Raw genomic sequence first — 18,312 nt, forward strand, 5'->3', positions numbered from 1 at the left:
TTTTGGCTAAAAAAATTCAAATATTTAAATAGGCTAGTTTCCTCAGAATAAATGTCTCTACATGCCATGAGATGGAACCTGACCCTCATATGCGTTCGAAAGGGGTGTAGGGGCAAATATTGTAAAAAGTCGAATAAACACCACTTTAAGGCCGAAATGTTAAGGTCCGGGGTGGTCCAGCATTTTGGCCGAAAAAATTCAAATATTTAAATAGGCTAGTTTCCTCAGAATAAATGTCTCTACATGCCATGAGATGGAACCTGACCCTCATATGCGTTCGAAAGGGATGTAGGGGCAAATATTGTAAAAAGTCGAATAAACACCACTTTAAGGCCGAAATGTTAAGGTCCGGGGTGGTCCAGCATTTTGGCCGAAAAAATTCAAATATTTAAATAGGCTTGTTTCCTCAGAATAAATGTCTCTACATGCCATGAGATCAACCCTGACCCTCATATGCGTTTGAAAGGGGTGTAGGGGCAAATATTGTAAAAAGTCGAATAAACACCACTTTCAGGCCGAAATGGTAAGGGCCGGGGTGGTCCAGCATTTTGGCTGAAAAAAATCAAATATTTAAATAGGCTAGTTTCCTCAGAATAAATGTCTCTACATGCCATGAGATGGAACCTGACCCTCATATGCGTTTGAAAGGGTGTAGGGGCAAATATTGTAAAAAGTCGAATAAACACCACTTTTAGGCCGAAATGTTAAGGGCCGGGGTGGTCCAGCATTTTGGCTGAAAAAATTCAAATATTTAAATAGGCTAGTTTCCTCAAAATAAATGTCTCTACATGCCATGAGACCAACCCTGACCCTCATATGCGTTTGAAAGGGGTGTAGGGGCAAATATTGTAAAAAGTCGAATAAACACCACTTTTAGGCCGAAATGTTAAGGTCCGGGGGGTCAACGATTTTGGCCGAAAAAATTCAAATATTTAAATAGGCTAGTTTCCTCAAAATAAATGTCTCTACATGCCATGAGATCAACCCTGACCCTCATATGCGTTTGAAAGGGGTGTAGGGGCAAATATTGTAAAAAGTCGAATAAACACCACTTTTAGGCCGAAATGTTAAGGTCCGGGGTGGTCCAGGATTTTGGCCGAAAAAATTCAAATATTTAAATAGGCTAGTTTCCTCAAAATAAATGTCTCTACATGCCATGAGATGGACCCTGACCCTCATATGCGTTTGAAAGGGGTGTAGGGGCAAATATTGTAAAAAGTCGAATAAACACCACTTTCAGGCCGAAATGTTAAGGGCCGGGGTGGTCCAGGATTTTGGCCGAAAAAATTCAAATATTTAAATAGGCTAGTTTCCTCAAATAAATGTCTCTACATGCCATGAGATGGACCCTGACCCTCATATGCGTTTGAAAGGGGTGTAGGGGCAAATATTGTAAAAAGTCGAATAAACACCACTTTTAGGCCGAAATGTTAAGGTCCGGGGTGGTCCAGCATTTTGGCCGAAAAAATTCAAATATTTAAATAGGCTAGTTTCCTCAAAATAAATGTCTCTACATGCCATGAGATCAACCCTGACCCTCATATGCGTTTGAAAGGGGTGTAGGGGCAAATATTGTAAAAAGTCGAATAAACACCACTTTAGGCCGAAATGTTAAGGTCCGGGGTGGTCCAGGATTTTGGCCGAAAAAATTCAAATATTTAAATAGGCTAGTTTCCTCAAAATAAATGTCTCTACATGCCATGAGATGGACCCTGACCCTCATATGCGTTTGAAAGGGGTGTAGGGGCAAATATTGTAAAAAGTCGAATAAACGCCACTTTTAGGCCGAAATGTTAAGGTCCGGGGTGGTCCAGCATTTTGGCCGAAAAAATTCAAATATTTAAATAGGCTAGTTTCCTCAAAATAAATGTCTCTACATGCCATGAGATCAACCCTGACCCTCATATGCGTTTGAAAGGGGTGTAGGGGCAAATATTGTAAAAAGTCGAATAAACACCACTTTTAGGCCGAAATGTTAAGGTCCGGGGTGGTCCAGCATTTTGGCCGAAAAAATTCAAATATTTAAATAGGCTAGTTTCCTCAAAATAAATGTCTCTACATGCCATGAGATGGACCCTGACCCTCATATGCGTTTGAAAGGGGTGTAGGGGCAAATATTGTAAAAAGTCGAATAAACACCACTTTTGGCCGAAATGTTAAGGTCCGGGGTGGTCCAGCATTTTGGCCGAAAAAATTCAAATATTTAAATAGGCTAGTTTCCTCAGAATAAATGTCTCTACATGCCATGAGATGAACCTGACCCTCATATGCGTTCGAAAGGGTGTAGGGGCAAATATTGTAAAAAGTCGAATAAACACCACTTTAAGGCCGAAATGTTAAGGTCCGGGGTGGTCCAGCATTTTGGCCGAAAAAATTCAAATATTTAAATAGGCTAGTTTCCTCAGAATAAATGTCTCTACATGCCATGAGATCAACCCTGACCCTCATATGCGTTTGAAAGGGGTGTAGGGGCAAATATTGTAAAAAATCGAATAAACACCACTTTTAGGCCGAAATGTTAAGGTCCGGGGTGGTCCAGCATTTTGGCCGAAAAAATTCAAATATTTAAATAGGCTAGTTTCCTCAAAATAAATGTCTCTACATGCCATGAGATCAACCCTGACCCTCATATGCGTTTGAAAGGGGTGTAAGGGCAAATATTGTAAAAAGTCGAATAAACACCACTTTTAGGCCGAAATGTTAAGGGCCGGGGTGGTCCAGCATTTTGGCCGAAAAAATTCAAATATTTAAATAGGCTAGTTTCCTCAGAATAAATGTCTCTACATGCCATGAGATGGAACCTGACCCTCATATGCGTTCGAAAGGGGTGTAGGGGCAAATATTGTAAAAAGTCGAATAAACACCACTTTCAGGCCGAAATGTTAAGGTCCGGGGTGGTCCAGCATTTTGGCCGAAAAAATTCAAATATTTAAATAGGCTAGTTTCCTCAAAATAAATGTCTCTACATGCCATGAGATCAACCCTGACCCTCATATGCGTTTGAAAGGGGTGTAGGGGCAAATATTGTAAAAAGTCGAATAAACACCACTTTTAGGCCGAAATGTTAAGGGCCGGGGTGGTCCAGCATTTTGGCTGAAAAAATTCAAATATTTAAATAGGCTAGTTTCCTCAAAATAAATGTCTCTACATGCCATGAGATCAACCCTGACCCTCATATGCGTTTGAAAGGGGTGTAGGGGCAAATATTGTAAAAAGTCGAATAAACACCACTTTTAGGCCGAAATGTTAAGGTCCGGGGTGGTCCAGCGATTTTGGCCGAAAAAATTCAAATATTTAAATAGGCTAGTTTCCTCAAAATAAATGTCTCTACATGCCATGAGATCAACCCTGACCCTCATATGCGTTTGAAAGGGGTGTAGGGGCAAATATTGTAAAAATCGAATAAACACCACTTTTAGGCCGAAATGTTAAGGTCCGGGGTGGTCCAGGATTTTGGCCGAAAAAATTCAAATATTTAAATAGGCTAGTTTCCTCAAAATAAATGTCTCTACATGCCATGAGATGGACCCTGACCCTCATATGCGTTTGAAAGGGGTGTAGGGGCAAATATTGTAAAAAGTCGAATAAACACCATTTTAGGCCGAAATGTTAAGGGCCGGGGTGGTCCAGCATTTTGGCCGAAAAAATTCAAATATTTAAATAGGCTAGTTTCCTCAAAATAAATGTCTCTACATGCCATGAGATGGACCCTGACCCTCATATGCGTTTGAAAGGGGTGTAGGGGCAAATATTGTAAAAAGTCAAATAAACACCACTTTTAGGCCGAAATGTTAAGGTCCGGGGTGGTCCAGCATTTTGGCCGAAAAAATTCAAATATTTAAATAGGCTAGTTTCCTCAAAATAAATGTCTCTACATGCCATGAGATCAACCCTGACCCTCATATGCGTTTGAAAGGGGTGTAGGGGCAAATATTGTAAAAAGTCGAATAAACACCACTTTTAGGCCGAAATGTTAAGGTCCGGGGTGGTCCAGCATTTTGGCCGAAAAAATTCAAATATTTAAATAGGCTAGTTTCCTCAAAATAAATGTCTCTACATGCCATGAGATGGACCCTGACCCTCATATGCGTTTGAAAGGGGTGTAGGGGCAAATATTGTAAAAAGTCGAATAAACACCACTTTTAGGCCGAAATGTTAAGGTCCGGGGTGGTCCAGCATTTTGGCCGAAAAAATTCAAATATTTAAATAGGCTAGTTTCCTCAAAATAAATGTCTCTACATGCCATGAGATGGACCCTGACCCTCATATGCGTTTGAAAGGGGTGTAGGGGCAAATATTGTAAAAAGTCGAATAAACACCACTTTTAGGCCGAAATGTTAAGGTCGGGGTGGTCCAGCATTTTGGCCGAAAAAATTCAAATATTTAAATAGGCTAGTTTCCTCAAAATAAATGTCTCTACATGCCATGAGATCAACCCTGACCCTCATATGCGTTTGAAAGGGGTGTAGGGGCAAATATTGTAAAAAGTCGAATAAACACCACTTTTAGGCCGAAATGTTAAGGTCCGGGGTGGTCCAGCATTTTGGCCGAAAAAATTCAAATATTTAAATAGGCTAGTTTCCTCAGAATAAATGTCTCTACATGCCATGAGATGGAACCTGACCCTCATATGCGTTTGAAAGGGATGTAGGGGCAAATATTGTAAAAAGTCGAATAAACACCACTTTTAGGCCGAAATGTTAAGGTCCGGGGTGGTCCAGCATTTTGGCCGAAAAAATTCAAATATTTAAATAGGCTAGTTTCCTCAAAATAAATGTCTCTACATGCCATGAGATCAACCCTGACCCTCATATGCGTTTGAAAGGGGGGTAGGGGCAAATATTGTAAAAAGTCGAATAAACACCACTTTTAGGCCGAAATGTTAAGGGCCGGGGTGGTCCAGCATTTTGGCTGAAAAAATTCAAATATTTAAATAGGCTAGTTTCCTCAAAATAAATGTCTCTACATGCCATGAGATCAACCCTGACCCTCATATGCGTTTGAAAGGGGTGTAGGGGCAAATATTGTAAAAAGTCGAATAAACACCACTTTTAGGCCGAAATGTTAAGGTCCGGGGTGGTCCAGCATTTTGGCCGAAAAAATTCAAATATTTAAATAGGCTAGTTTCCTCAAAATAAATGTCTCTACATGCCATGAGATGGACCCTGACCCTCATATGCGTTTGAAAGGGGTGTAGGGGCAAATATTGTAAAAAGTCGAATAAAACCACTTTTCAGGCCGAAATGTTAAGGGCCGGGGTGGTCCAGCATTTTGGCCGAAAAAATTCAAATATTTAAATAGGCTAGTTTCCTCAAAATAAATGTCTCTACATGCCATGAGATGGACCCTGACCCTCATATGCGTTTGAAAGGGGTGTAGGGGCAAATATTGTAAAAAGTCGAATAAACACCACTTTTAGGCCGAAATGTTAAGGTCCGGGGTGGTCCAGCATTTTGGCCGAAAAAATTCAAATATTTAAATAGGCTAGTTTCCTCAAAATAAATGTCTCTACATGCCATGAGATCAACCCTGACCCTCATATGCGTTTGAAAGGGGTGTAGGGGCAAATATTGTAAAAAGTCGAATAAACACCACTTTTAGGCCGAAATGTTAAGGTCCGGGGTGGTCCAGCATTTTGGCCGAAAAAATTCAAATATTTAAATAGGCTAGTTTCCTCAAAATAAATGTCTCTACATGCCATGAGATGGACCCTGACCCTCATATGCGTTTGAAAGGGGTGTAGGGGCAAATATTGTAAAAAGTCGAATAAACACCACTTTTGGCCGAAATGTTAAGGTCCGGGGTGGTCCAGCATTTTGGCCGAAAAAATTCAAATATTTAAATAGGCTAGTTTCCTCAAAATAAATGTCTCTACATGCCATGAGATGGACCCTGACCCTCATATGCGTTTGAAAGGGGTGTAGGGGCAAATATTGTAAAAAGTCGAATAAACACCACTTTTAGGCCGAAATGTTAAGGTCCGGGGTGGTCCAGCATTTTGGCCGAAAAAATTCAAATATTTAAATAGGCTAGTTTCCTCAAAATAAATGTCTCTACATGCCATGAGATCAACCCTGACCCTCATATGCGTTTGAAAGGGGTGTAGGGGCAAATATTGTAAAAAGTCGAATAAACACCACTTTTAGGCCGAAATGTTAAGGTCCGGGGTGGTCCAGCATTTTGGCCGAAAAAATTCAAATATTTAAATAGGCTAGTTTCCTCAAAATAAATGTCTCTACATGCCATGAGATCAACCCTGACCCTCATATGCGTTTGAAAGGGGTGTAGGGGCAAATATTGTAAAAAGTCGAATAAACACCACTTTTAGGCCGAAATGTTAAGGTCCGGGGTGTTCCAGCATTTTGGCCGAAAAAATTCAAATATTTAAATAGGCTAGTTTCCTCAGAATAAATGTCTCTACATGCCATGAGATGGAACCTGACCCTCATATGCGTTTGAAAGGGATGTAGGGGCAAATATTGTAAAAAGTCGAATAAACACTACTTTAAGGCCGAAATGTTAAGGTCCGGGGTGGTCCAGCATTTTGGCCGAAAAAATTCAAATATTTAAATAGGCTAGTTTCCTCAAATAAATGTCTCTACATGCCATGAGATGGACCCTGACCCTCATATGCGTTTGAAAGGGGTGTAGGGGCAAATATTGTAAAAAGTCGAATAAACACCACTTTTAGGCCGAAATGTTAAGGTCCGGGGTGGTCCAGCATTTTGGCCGAAAAAATTCAAATATTTAAATAGGCTAGTTTCCTCAAAATAAATGTCTCTACATGCCATGAGATCAACCTGACCCTCATATGCATTCGAAAGGGATGTAGGGGCAAATATTGTAAAAAGTCGAATAAACACCACTTTTAGGCCGAAATGTTAAGGGCCGGGGTGGTCCAGCATTTTGGCTGAAAAAATTCAAAATTTAAATAGGCTAGTTTCCTCAGAAAAAATGTCTCTACATGCCATGAGACCAACCCTGACCCTCATATGCGTTGAAAGGGGTGTAGGGCAAATATTGTAAAAAGTCGAATAAACACCACTTTTAGGCCGAAATGTAAGGTCCGGGGTGGTCAAGCATTTTGGCCGAAAAAATTCAAATATTTAAATAGGCTAGTTTCCTCAAATAAATGTCTCTACATGCCATGAGATGGACCCTGACCTCATATGCGTTTGAAAGGGGTGTAGGGGCAAATATTGTAAAAAGTCAAATAAAACACACTTTTCAGGCCGAAATGTTAAGGGCCGGGGTGGTCCAGCATTTTGGCCGAAAAAATTCAAATATTTAAATAGGCTAGTTTCCTCAAAATAAATGTCTCTACATGCCATGAGATGACCCTGACCCTCATATGCATGTTTGAAAGGGGTGTAGGGGCAAATATTGTAAAAAGTCGAATAAACACCACTTTTAGGCCGAAATGTTAAGGTCCGGGGTGGTCCAGCATTTTGGCCGAAAAAATTCAAATATTTAATAGGCTAGTTTCCTCAAAAAAATGTCTCTACATGCCATGAGATCACCCTGACCCTCATATGCGTTTGAAAGGGGTGTAGGGGCAAATATTGTAAAAAGTCGAATAAACACCACTTTTAGGCCGAAATGTTAAGGTCCGGGGTGGTCCAGCATTTTGGCGAAAAAATTCAAATTTAAATAGGCTAGTTTCCTCAAAATAAATGTCTCTACATGCATGAGATGGACCCTGACCTCATATGCGTTTGAAAGGGGTGTAGGGGCAAATATTGTAAAAAGTCGAATAAACGCCACTTTTAGGCCGAAATGTTGAAGGGTGGGGTGGTCCAGCATTTTGGCCTGAAAAAATTCAAATATTTAAATAGGCTAGTTTCCTCAAAATAAATGTCTCTACATGCCATGAGATGGACCCTGACCCTGATATGCGTTTGAAAGGGGTGTAGGGCAAATATTGTAAAAAGTCGAATAACACACACTTTTAGGCCAAAATGTTAAGGGGTGGTCCGCATTTTGGCCGAAAAAATTCAAATATTTAAATAGGCTAGTTTCCTCAAAATAAATGTCTCTACATGCCATGAGATCAACCCTGACCCTCATATGCGTTTGAAGGGGTGTAGGGGCAAATATTGTAAAAAGTCGAATAAACACCACTTTAGGCCGAAATGTTAAGGTCCGGGGTGGTCAAGCATTTTGGCCGAAAAAATTCAAATATTCAAATAGGCTAGTTTCCTCAAAATAAATGTCTCTACATGCCATGAGATCAACCCTGACCCTCATATGCGTTTGAAAGGGGTGTAGGGGCAAATATTGTAAAAAGTCGAATAAACACCACTTTTAGGCCGAAATGTTAAGGTCCGGGGGTTGCAGGATTTTGGCCGAAAAAATTCAAATATTTAAATAGGCTAGTTTCCTCAATAAATGTCTCTACATGCATGAGATTGAACCTGACCCTCATATGCGTTTGAAAGGGATGTACAGGCAAATATTGTAAAAAGTCGAATAAACACTACTTTTAGGCCGAAATGTTAAGGTCGGGGTGGTCCAGGATTTTGGCCGAAAAAATTCAAATATTTAAATAGGCTAGTTTCCTCAAAATAAATGTCTCTACATGCCATGAGATGGACCCTGACCCTCATATGCGTTTGAAAGGGGTGTAGGGGCAAATATTGTAAAAAGTAAAATAAACACCACTTTTAGGCCGAAATGTTAAGGTCCGGGGTGGTCCAGCATTTGGGCCGAAAAAATTCAAATATTTAAATAGGCTAGTTTCCTCAAATAAAATGTCTCTACATGCCATGAGGTGGAACCTGACCCTCATATGCGTTCGAAAGGGATGTACGGGCAAATATTGTAAAAAGTAATAAACACCACTTTTAGGCGAAACGAAATGTTAAGGGCCGGGGTGGTCCAGCATTTTGGCTGAAAAAATTCAAATATTTAAATAGGCTAGTTTCCTCAGAATAAATGTCTCTACATGCCATGAGACCAACCCTGACCCTCATATGCGTTTGAAAGGGGTGTAGGGGCAAATATTGTAAAAAGTCGAATAAACACCACTTTTAGGCCGAAATGTTAAGGTCCGGGGTGGTCAAGCATTTTGGCCGAAAAATTCAAATATTTAAATAGGCTAGTTTCCTCAAAATAAATGTCTCTACATGCCATGAGATCAACCCTGACCCTCATATGCGTTTGAAAGGGGTGTAGGGGCAAATATTGTAAAAAAGTCGAATAAACACCACTTTTAGGCCGAAATGTTAAGGTCCGGGGTGTTGCAGCATTTTGGCCGAAAAAATTCAAATATTTAAATAGGCTAGTTTCCTCAGAATAAATGTCTCTACATGCCATGAGATTGAACCTGACCCTCATATGCGTTCGAAAGGGATGTACAGGCAAATATTGTAAAAAGTCGAATAAACACTACTTTAAGCCGAAATGTTAAGGTCCGGGGTGGTCCAGCATTTTGGCCGAAAAAATTCAAAATATTTAAATAGGCTAGTTTCCTCAGAATAAATGTCTCTACATGCCATGAGATCAACCCTGGCCCTCATATGCGTTTGAAAGGGGTGTGTAGCGGCAAATATTGTAAAAAGTCGAATAAAACCACTTTCAGGCCGAAATGTAAGGGCGGGGTGGTCAGCATTTTGGCTGAAAAAATCAAATATTTAAATAGGCTAGTTTCCTCAAAATAAATGTCTCTACATGCCATGAGATCAACCCTGACCCTCATATGCGTTTGAAAGGGTGTGTAGGGGCAATTATTGTAAAAAGTCGAATAAACGCCACTTTCAGGCCAAAATGTTAAGGGCCGGGGTGGTCCAGGATTTTGGCCGAAAAAAATTCAAATATTTAAATAGGCTAGTTTCCTCAAAATAAATGTCTCTACATGCCATGAGATGGACCTGACCCTCATATGCGTTTGAAAGGGGTGTAGGGGCAAATATTGTAAAAAGTAAAATAAACACCACTTTTAGGCCGAAATGTAAGGTCCGGGGGTGGTCCAGCATTTTGGCCGAAAAATTCAAATATTTAAATAGGCTAGTTTCCTCACAAAAAATGTCTCTACATGCCATGAGATGGAACCTGCCCTCATATGCGTTCGAAAGGGATGTAGGGCAAATATTGTAAAAAGTCGAATAAACACCACTTTAGGCCGAATGTTAAGGCCGGGGTGGTCCAGCATTTTGGCTGAAAAAATTCAAATATTTAAATAGGCTAGTTTCCTCAGAATAAATGTCTCTACATGCCATGAGACCAACCCTGACCCTCATATGCGTTTGAAAGGGGTGTAGGGGCAAATATTGTAAAAAGTCGAATAAGCACCACTTTTAGGCCGAAATGTTAAGGTCCGGGGTGGTCAAGGATTTTGGCCGAAAAAATTCAAATATTTAAATAGGCTAGTTTCCTAAAAATAAATGTCTCTACATGCCATGAGATCAACCCTGACCCTCATATGCGTTTGAAAGGGGTGTAGGGGCAAATATTGTAAAAAATCGAATAAACACCACTTTTAGGCCGAAATGTTAAGGTCCGGGGTGGTCCAGGATTTTGGCCGAAAAAATTCAAATATTTAAATAGGCTAGTTTCCTCAAAATAAATGTCTCTACATGCCATGAGATGGACCCTGACCCTCATATGCGTTTGAAAGGGGTGTAGGGGCAAATATTGTAAAAAGTAAAATAAACACCACTTTTAGGCCGAAATGTTAAGGTCGGGGGGTGGTCCAGCATTTTGGCCGAAAAAATTCAAATTTAAATAGGCTAGTTTCCTCACAATAAAATGTCTCTACATGCCATGAGATGGAACCTGACCCTCATATGCGTCGAAAGGGATGTACGGGCAAATATTGTAAAAAGTCGAATAAACACCACTTTTAGGCCGAAATGTTAAGGGCCGGGTGGTCCAGCATTTTGGCTGAAAAAATTCAAATATTTAAATAGGCTAGTTTCCTCAGAATAAATGTCTCTACATGCCATGAGACCAACCCTGACCCTCATATGCGTTGAAAGGGGTGTAGGGGCAAATATTGTAAAAAGTCGAATAAGCACCACTTTTAGGCCGAAATGTTAAGGTCGGGGTGGTCAAGATTTTGGCCGAAAAAATTCAAATATTTAAATAGGCTAGTTTCCTAAAAATAAATGTCTCTACATGCCATGAGATCAACCCTGACCCTCATATGCGTTTGAAAGGGGTGTAGGGGCAAATATTGTAAAAAGAATAAACACACACTTTTAGGCCGAAATGTTAAGGTCCGGGGTGGTCCAGGATTTTGGCCGAAAAATTCAAATATTTAAATAGGCTAGTTTCCTCAAAATAAATGTCTCTACATGCCATGAGATGGACCCTGACCCTCATATGCGTTTGAAAGGGGTGTAGGGGCAAATATTGTAAAAAGTAAAATAAACACCACTTTTAGGCCGAAATGTTAAGGGCCGGGGTGGTCCAGCATTTTGGCCGAAAAAATTCAAATATTTAAATAGGCTAGTTTCCTCACAATAAATGTCTCTACATGCCATGAGATGGAACCTGACCTATACTCATATGCGTTGAAAGGGATGTACGGGCAAATATTGTAAAAAGTCGAATAAACACCACTTTTAGGCCGAAATGTTAAGGGCGGGGTGGTCCAGATTTTGGCTGAAAAAATTCAAATATTAAATAGGCTAGTTTCCTCAGAATAAATGTCTCTACATGCCATGAGACCAACCTGACCCTCATATGCGTTTGAAAGGGGTGTAGGGGCAAATATTGTAAAAAGTCGAATAAGCACCACTTTTAGGCCGAAATGTTAAGGTCCGGGGTGGTCAAGGATTTTGGCCGAAAAATTCAAATATTTAAATAGGCTAGTTTCCTAAAAATAAATGTCTCTACATGCCATGAGATCAACCCTGACCCTCATATGCGTTTGAAAGGGGTGTAGGGGCAAATATTGTAAAAAATCGAATAAACACACTTTTAGCCGAAATGTTAAGGTCCGGGGTGGTCCAGGATTTTGGCCGAAAAAATTCAAATATTTAAATAGGCTAGTTTCCTCAAAATAAATGTCTCTACATGCCATGAGATGGACCCTGACCCTCATATGCGTTTGAAAGGGGTGTAGGGGCAAATATTGTAAAAAGTCAATAAACACCACTTTTAGGCCGAAATGTTAAGGCCGGGGTGTCCAGCATTTTGGCCGAAAAAAATTCAAATATTTAAATAGGCTAGTTTCCTCAAAATAAATGTCTCTACATGCCATGAGATCAACCCTGACCCTCATATGCGTTTGAAAGGGGTGTAGGGGCAAACTATTGTAAAAAGTCGAATAAACGCCACTTTTAGGCCGAAATGTTAAGGGCCGGGGTGGTCCAGCATTTTGGCTGAAAAAAATTCAAATATTTAAATAGGCTAGTTTCCTCAAATAAAATGTCTTACATGCCATGAGATCAACCCTGGCCCTCATGTGCGTTTGAAAGAGGTGTAGGGCAATTATTGTAAAAAGTCTAATAAACGCCACTTTCAGGCCGAAATGGTAAGGGCCGGGGTGGTTCAGCATTTTGGCTGAAAAAATTCAAATATTTAAATAGGCTAGTTTCCTCAAAATAAATGTCTCTACATGCCATGAGATCAACCCTGACCCTCATATGCGTTTGAAAGGGGTGTAGGGGCAAATATTGTAAAAAGTCGAATAAACGCCACTTTTAGGCCGAAATGTTAAGGGACGGGGTGGTCCAGCATTTTGGCTAAAAAAATTCAAATATTCAAATAGGCTAGTTTCCTCAGAATAAATGTCTCTGCATGCCATGAGAACAACCTGGCCCTCATGTGCGTTTGAAAGGGGTGAAGCGGCAAATATTGTAAAAAGTCGAATAAACACTACTTTTAGGCCGAAATGTTAAGGTCCGGGGTGGTCCAGCATTTTGGCCGAAAAAATTCAAATATTTAAATAGGCTAGTTTCCTCAGAATAAATGTCTCTAAATGCCATGAGATGGAACCTGAATCATATGCGTTGAAAGGGATGTAGGGGTAAATTGTAAAAAGTCGAATAAACACACTTTTAGGCCGAAATGTTAAGGCCGGGGTGGTCCAGCATTTTGGCCGAAAAAATTCAAATATTTAAATAGGCTAGTTTCCTCAAATATAATGTCTCTACATGCCATGATATCAACTGACCCTCATATGCGTTTGAAAGGGGTGTAAGGGCAAATATTGTAAAAAGTCGAATAAACACCACTTTAGGCCGAAATGTTAAGGGCCGGGGTGGTCCAGCATTTTGGCTGAAAAAATTCAAACATTTAAATAGGCTAGTTTTCTCAGAATAAATGTCTCTACATGCCATGAGATCAACCCTGACCCTCATATGCGTTTGAAAGGGGTGTAGGGGCAAATATTGTAAAAAGTCGAATAAACGCCACTTTTAGGCCGAAATGTTAAGGTCCGGGGTGGTCCAGCATTTTGGCCGAAAAAATTCAAATATTTAAATAGGCTAGTTTCCTCAGAATAAATGTCTCTAAATGCCATGAGATGGAACCTGAATCTATATGCGTTCGAAAGGGATGTAGGGGTAAATATTGTAAAAAGTCGAATAAACACTACTTTTAGGCCGAAATGTTAAGGGACGGGGTGGTCCAGCATTTTGGCTAAAAAATTCAAATATTAAATAGGCTAGTTTCCTGAGAATAAATGTCTCTACATGCCATGAGAACAAACCTGGCCCTCATGTGCGTTTGAAAGGGGTGAAGCGGCAAATATTGTAAAAAGTCGAATAAACACACTTTAGGCCGAAATGTTAAGGTCCGGGGTGGTCCGCATTTTGGCTGAAAAAATTCAAATATTTAAATAGGCTAGTTTCCTCAGAATAAATGTCTCTACATGCCATGAGATGGAACCTGACCCTTATATGCGTTCGAAAGGGATGTAGGGGCAAATATTGTAAAAAGTCGAATAAACACCACTTTAGGCCGAAATGTTAAGGGCCGGGGTGGTCCAGCATTTTGGCCGAAAAAATTCAAATATTTAAATAGGCTAGTTTCCTCAAAATAAATGTCTCTACATGCCATGATATCAACTCTGACCCTCATATGCGTTTGAAAGGGGTTGTAGGGCAAATATTGTAAAAAGTCGAATAAACACACTTTTAGGCCGAAATGTTAAGGGCCGGGGGGCCAGCATTTTGGCTAAAAAAAATTCAAACATTTAAATAGGCTAGTTTTCTCAGAATAAAATGTCTCTACATGCCATGAGATCAACCCTGACCCTCATATGCGTTTGAAAGGGGTGTAGGGGCAAATATTGTAAAAAGTCGAATAAACGCACTTTAGGCGAAATGTAAGGGCCAGGCAGGTTAAGGGCCGGGATGGTCCAGTTTATTGGTGGTGCATTTTGGCGAAAAATTCAAATATTTAAATAGGCTAGTTTCCTCGAATAAATGTCTCTAATGCCATGAGAGGAACCTGACCCTCATATGCGTTCGAAGGGATGTAGGGGATATTGTAAAAGTCGAATAAACACTACTTTTAGGCCGAAATGTTAAGGTCCGGGTGGTCCAGCATTTTCGCCGAAAAAATTCAAATATTTAAATAGGCTAGTTTCCTCAAAATAAATGTCTCTACATGCCATGATATCAACCCTGACCCTCATATGCGTTTGAAAGGGGGTAGGGGCAAATATTGTAAAAAGTCGAATAAACACCACTTTTAGGCCGAAATGTTAAGGGCCGGGGTGGTCCAGCATTTTGGCTGAAAAAATTCAAATATTTAAATAGGCTAGTTTTTCAGAATAAATGTCTCTACATGCCATGAGATGGAACCTGACCCTCATATGCGTTTGAAAGGGATGTAGGGGCAAATATTGTAAAAGTCAAAAAACACCACTTTCAGGCCGAAATGGTTAAGGGGCGGGATGGTCCAGCATTTGGCTGAAAAAATTCAAATATTTAAATAGGCTAGTTTCCTCAAAATAAATGTCTCTACATGCCATGAGATCAACCCTGACCCTTATATGCGTTTGAAAGGGGGGTAGGGGCAAATATTGTAAAAAGTCGAATAAAATCAAACACCACTTTTAGGCCGAATGTTAAGGGCCGGGGTGGTCCAGCATTTTGGCTAAAAAAATTCAAATATTTAAATAGGCTAGTTTTCTCAGATAAATGTCTCTACATGCCATGAGATGGAACCTGACCCTCATATGCGTTTGAAAGGGATGTAGGGGCAAATATTGTAAAAAGTCAAATAAACACCACTTTCAGGCCAAAATGGATGGCCAGCAATTGGCTGAAAAAATTCAAATATTTAAATAGGCTAGTTTCCTCAAAATAAATGTCTCTACATGCCATGAGATCAACCCTGACCCTCATATGCGTTTGAAAGGGATGTAGGGGCAAATATTGTAAAAAGTCGAATAAACACTACTTTTAGGCCGAAATGTTAAGGGCCGGGGTGGTCCAGCATTTTGGCTGAAAAAATTCAAATATTTAAATAGGCTAGTTTCCTCACAATAAATGTCTTACATGCCATGAGATCAACCTGGCCCTCATGTGCGTTTGAAAGGGGTGTAGGGGCAAATATTGTAAAAAGTCGAATAAACACCACTTTTAGGCCGAAATGATAAGGGCCGGGGGTGGTCCAGCATTTTGGCTAAAAAAATTCAAATATTTAAATAGGCTAGTTTCCTCAGAATAAATGTCTCTACATGCCATGAGATGGAACCTGACCCTCATATGCGTTTGAAAGGGATGTAGGGGCAAATATTGTAAAAAGTCAAATAAACACACTTAAGGCCGAAATGTTAAGGGCCGGGGTGGTCCAGCATTTTGGCTGAAAAAATTCAAATATTTAAATAGGCTAGTTCCTCACAATAAATGTCTTACATGCCATGAGATCAACCCTGGCCCTCATGTGCGTTTGAAAGGGGTGTAGGGGCAATATTGTAAAAAGTCGAATAAACACCACTTTAGGCCGAAATGGTAAGGGCCGGGGTGGTTCAGCATTTTGGCTGAAAAAATTCAATTATTTAAATAGGCTAGTTTCCTCAAAATAAATGTCTCTACATGCCATGAGATCAACCTGACCCTCATATGCGTTTGAAAGGGGTGTAGGGGCAAATATTGTAAAAAGTCGAATAATAAACGCCACTTTAGGCCGAAATGTTAAGGGCCGGGTGGTCCAGCATTTTGGCTGAAAAAATTCAAATATTTAAATAGGCTAGTTTCCTCACAATAAAATGTCTTTACATGCCATGAGATCAACCCTGGCCCTCAGTGCGTTTGAAAGGGGTGTAGCGGCAATTATTGTAAAAAGTCTAATAAACGCCACTTTCAGGCCGAAATGGTAAGGGGGGGTGGTGGCAGCATTTGGCTGAAAAAATTCAATTAGTTAAATAGGCTAGTTTCCTCAAAATAAATGTCTCTACATGCCATGAGATCAACCCTGACCCTCATATGCGTTTGAAAGGGATGTAGGGGCAAATATTGTAAAAAGTCGAATAAAACGCCACTTTTAGGCCGAAATGTTAAGGGCCGGGGTGGTCCAGCATTTTGGCTAAAAAAATTCAAATATTTAAATACCTGTAGTAGTAGTAGTAGTGTAATAGAATTTGAGTAGTAGTAGTAGTAGTAGTAGTAGTAGAGTAGTAGTAGTAGTAGTAGTAATAGTAGTGGTAAAAGTGGTATTAGTAGTTCCAAAAGTAGTATTTAGTTGTATTAGTAGTAGAAGTTGTGTCGTAGTAGTACTACTATTATTAGGCATATAGTCACATAGTCTTAGTCCTGGTAGTAGTAGTGGTAGTAGTAATATCAAAAATTGAAATAACATACACCTGTATAATTATACAAAGAGTAAATACTAATGGTAAAATTTTTAGTCAAGAATGCCCACACGCTCATGTAGTATTGCCTCGTGCAATTTCATTAGACAAGATAGGGTAGCCCTTTCAAAAGTTTCAAGCAATTTCTCAATAATGTTCTTCTTTTTTTCTCTCAAAGGTAAAAAAATGTGTAGAATTCAAATGCATGAGAAGAGTGTAATATTTTTCACATAAGATTGACTTTAAGTCGGACTTAACTATGGCAGGCCATTCATGCCACTGGTTGCTCTCACCATTGGTCTCACAATATGATCTTTAGATAATATGTTTTCCTTCAATAATGAACTATCAAAAAAGGTCCATTCTGTAGATATGTGACCATGATTGTACGTCCTTGAAAGACCAATGCCAGTAAATGGTAGAGAGCAAACAGTGGCATGAACGGCCTGCCATACTTAAGTCTAACTTAAAGTCGATCTTAGTCTTTGTGAAACACCACCGGGAGGAGACGCTAGAAGAAGTCATGAAAGTATCTGGCCTCATCCAGGTAGATGCTGAAGACAGAAAGGCTTTGCAATAGGCCGTAAGGAAATGAAATGTTCAACTCAATGGAAAAACGGATGCTGAACGATGATGATGCTAGCTGCTTACCTTTTCTTAGAAAGTTGATTGTTCCCACCCAAGATGTGCACATCTTATCCACCACAACCCAAAGCACACAGTGAAGAAGGTCGTGCGCTGAGAGCTATGGAAGCGGTTGGGCCCGGGTCTATCTCCCCCCATCAAGGAAACTCCAACGATACAAAGGAAACACAAGAAAGGTTGGTATTTGACTCATGATTGGTCTGAATTCCAGGGGGGTGTTTCACAAAGATCCTAAGTTGAACTTATCTCTAAGTTGGACTTAACAATTATGGAAAGCCGTTAGCATCTTTGAAAAATTTTGTAAAATTTATTTAAAAGGCATAAAATGTTGATTCAAATCATCCATATTTTCTATATTACAAGGAGATTTCATGTTCTTGATGTGGATTTATGAAACTTCTAAATACTTCAATTTTTGCTTTTGAATATATTTTATTATAAAGCTACAAATGGCTCTCATAATTTTTACTCCAACTTAGAGTTAAGTTCGACTTAGGATCTTTGTGAAACGCCCCTCTGAGCAGGTTTAAAGCTGCCATAAACCCAAAGCCTGCACATGCACGAAAAGTTCACAAATTTCACAAGTTATATATAGTTTTCATCGCTTTTTTGTCAGATTTTGTTGTAGATTCTCCATTGTTCAAACCATGCTTCATCTACTGTGATTTTGTATTTCTGTATCATACTTTTCTTTGATAAACAAATGATTTAACAACAAAGAATGTCTGTTGTTTGAAATAAAATCAAACCTTAATAGACAACTACTCTGAAAGAAAGAAGAAGTCAGAAAAGCAGACTGGTAAAATTTTCAACGAAATTGGACAAACAAAAAGAAAGTTACATATTTTGAAAGTTGTAATCACTATAGGAAGTGGCACTTCAAATTGGCTGAATCGATCATGTCACTGTGACGTAAT

Source organism: Strongylocentrotus purpuratus, unplaced genomic scaffold (genome assembly GCF_000002235.5).
Source record: "Strongylocentrotus purpuratus isolate Spur 01 unplaced genomic scaffold, Spur_5.0 spur5_scaffold_18, whole genome shotgun sequence".
Taxonomy (NCBI): domain Eukaryota; kingdom Metazoa; phylum Echinodermata; class Echinoidea; order Camarodonta; family Strongylocentrotidae; genus Strongylocentrotus; species Strongylocentrotus purpuratus.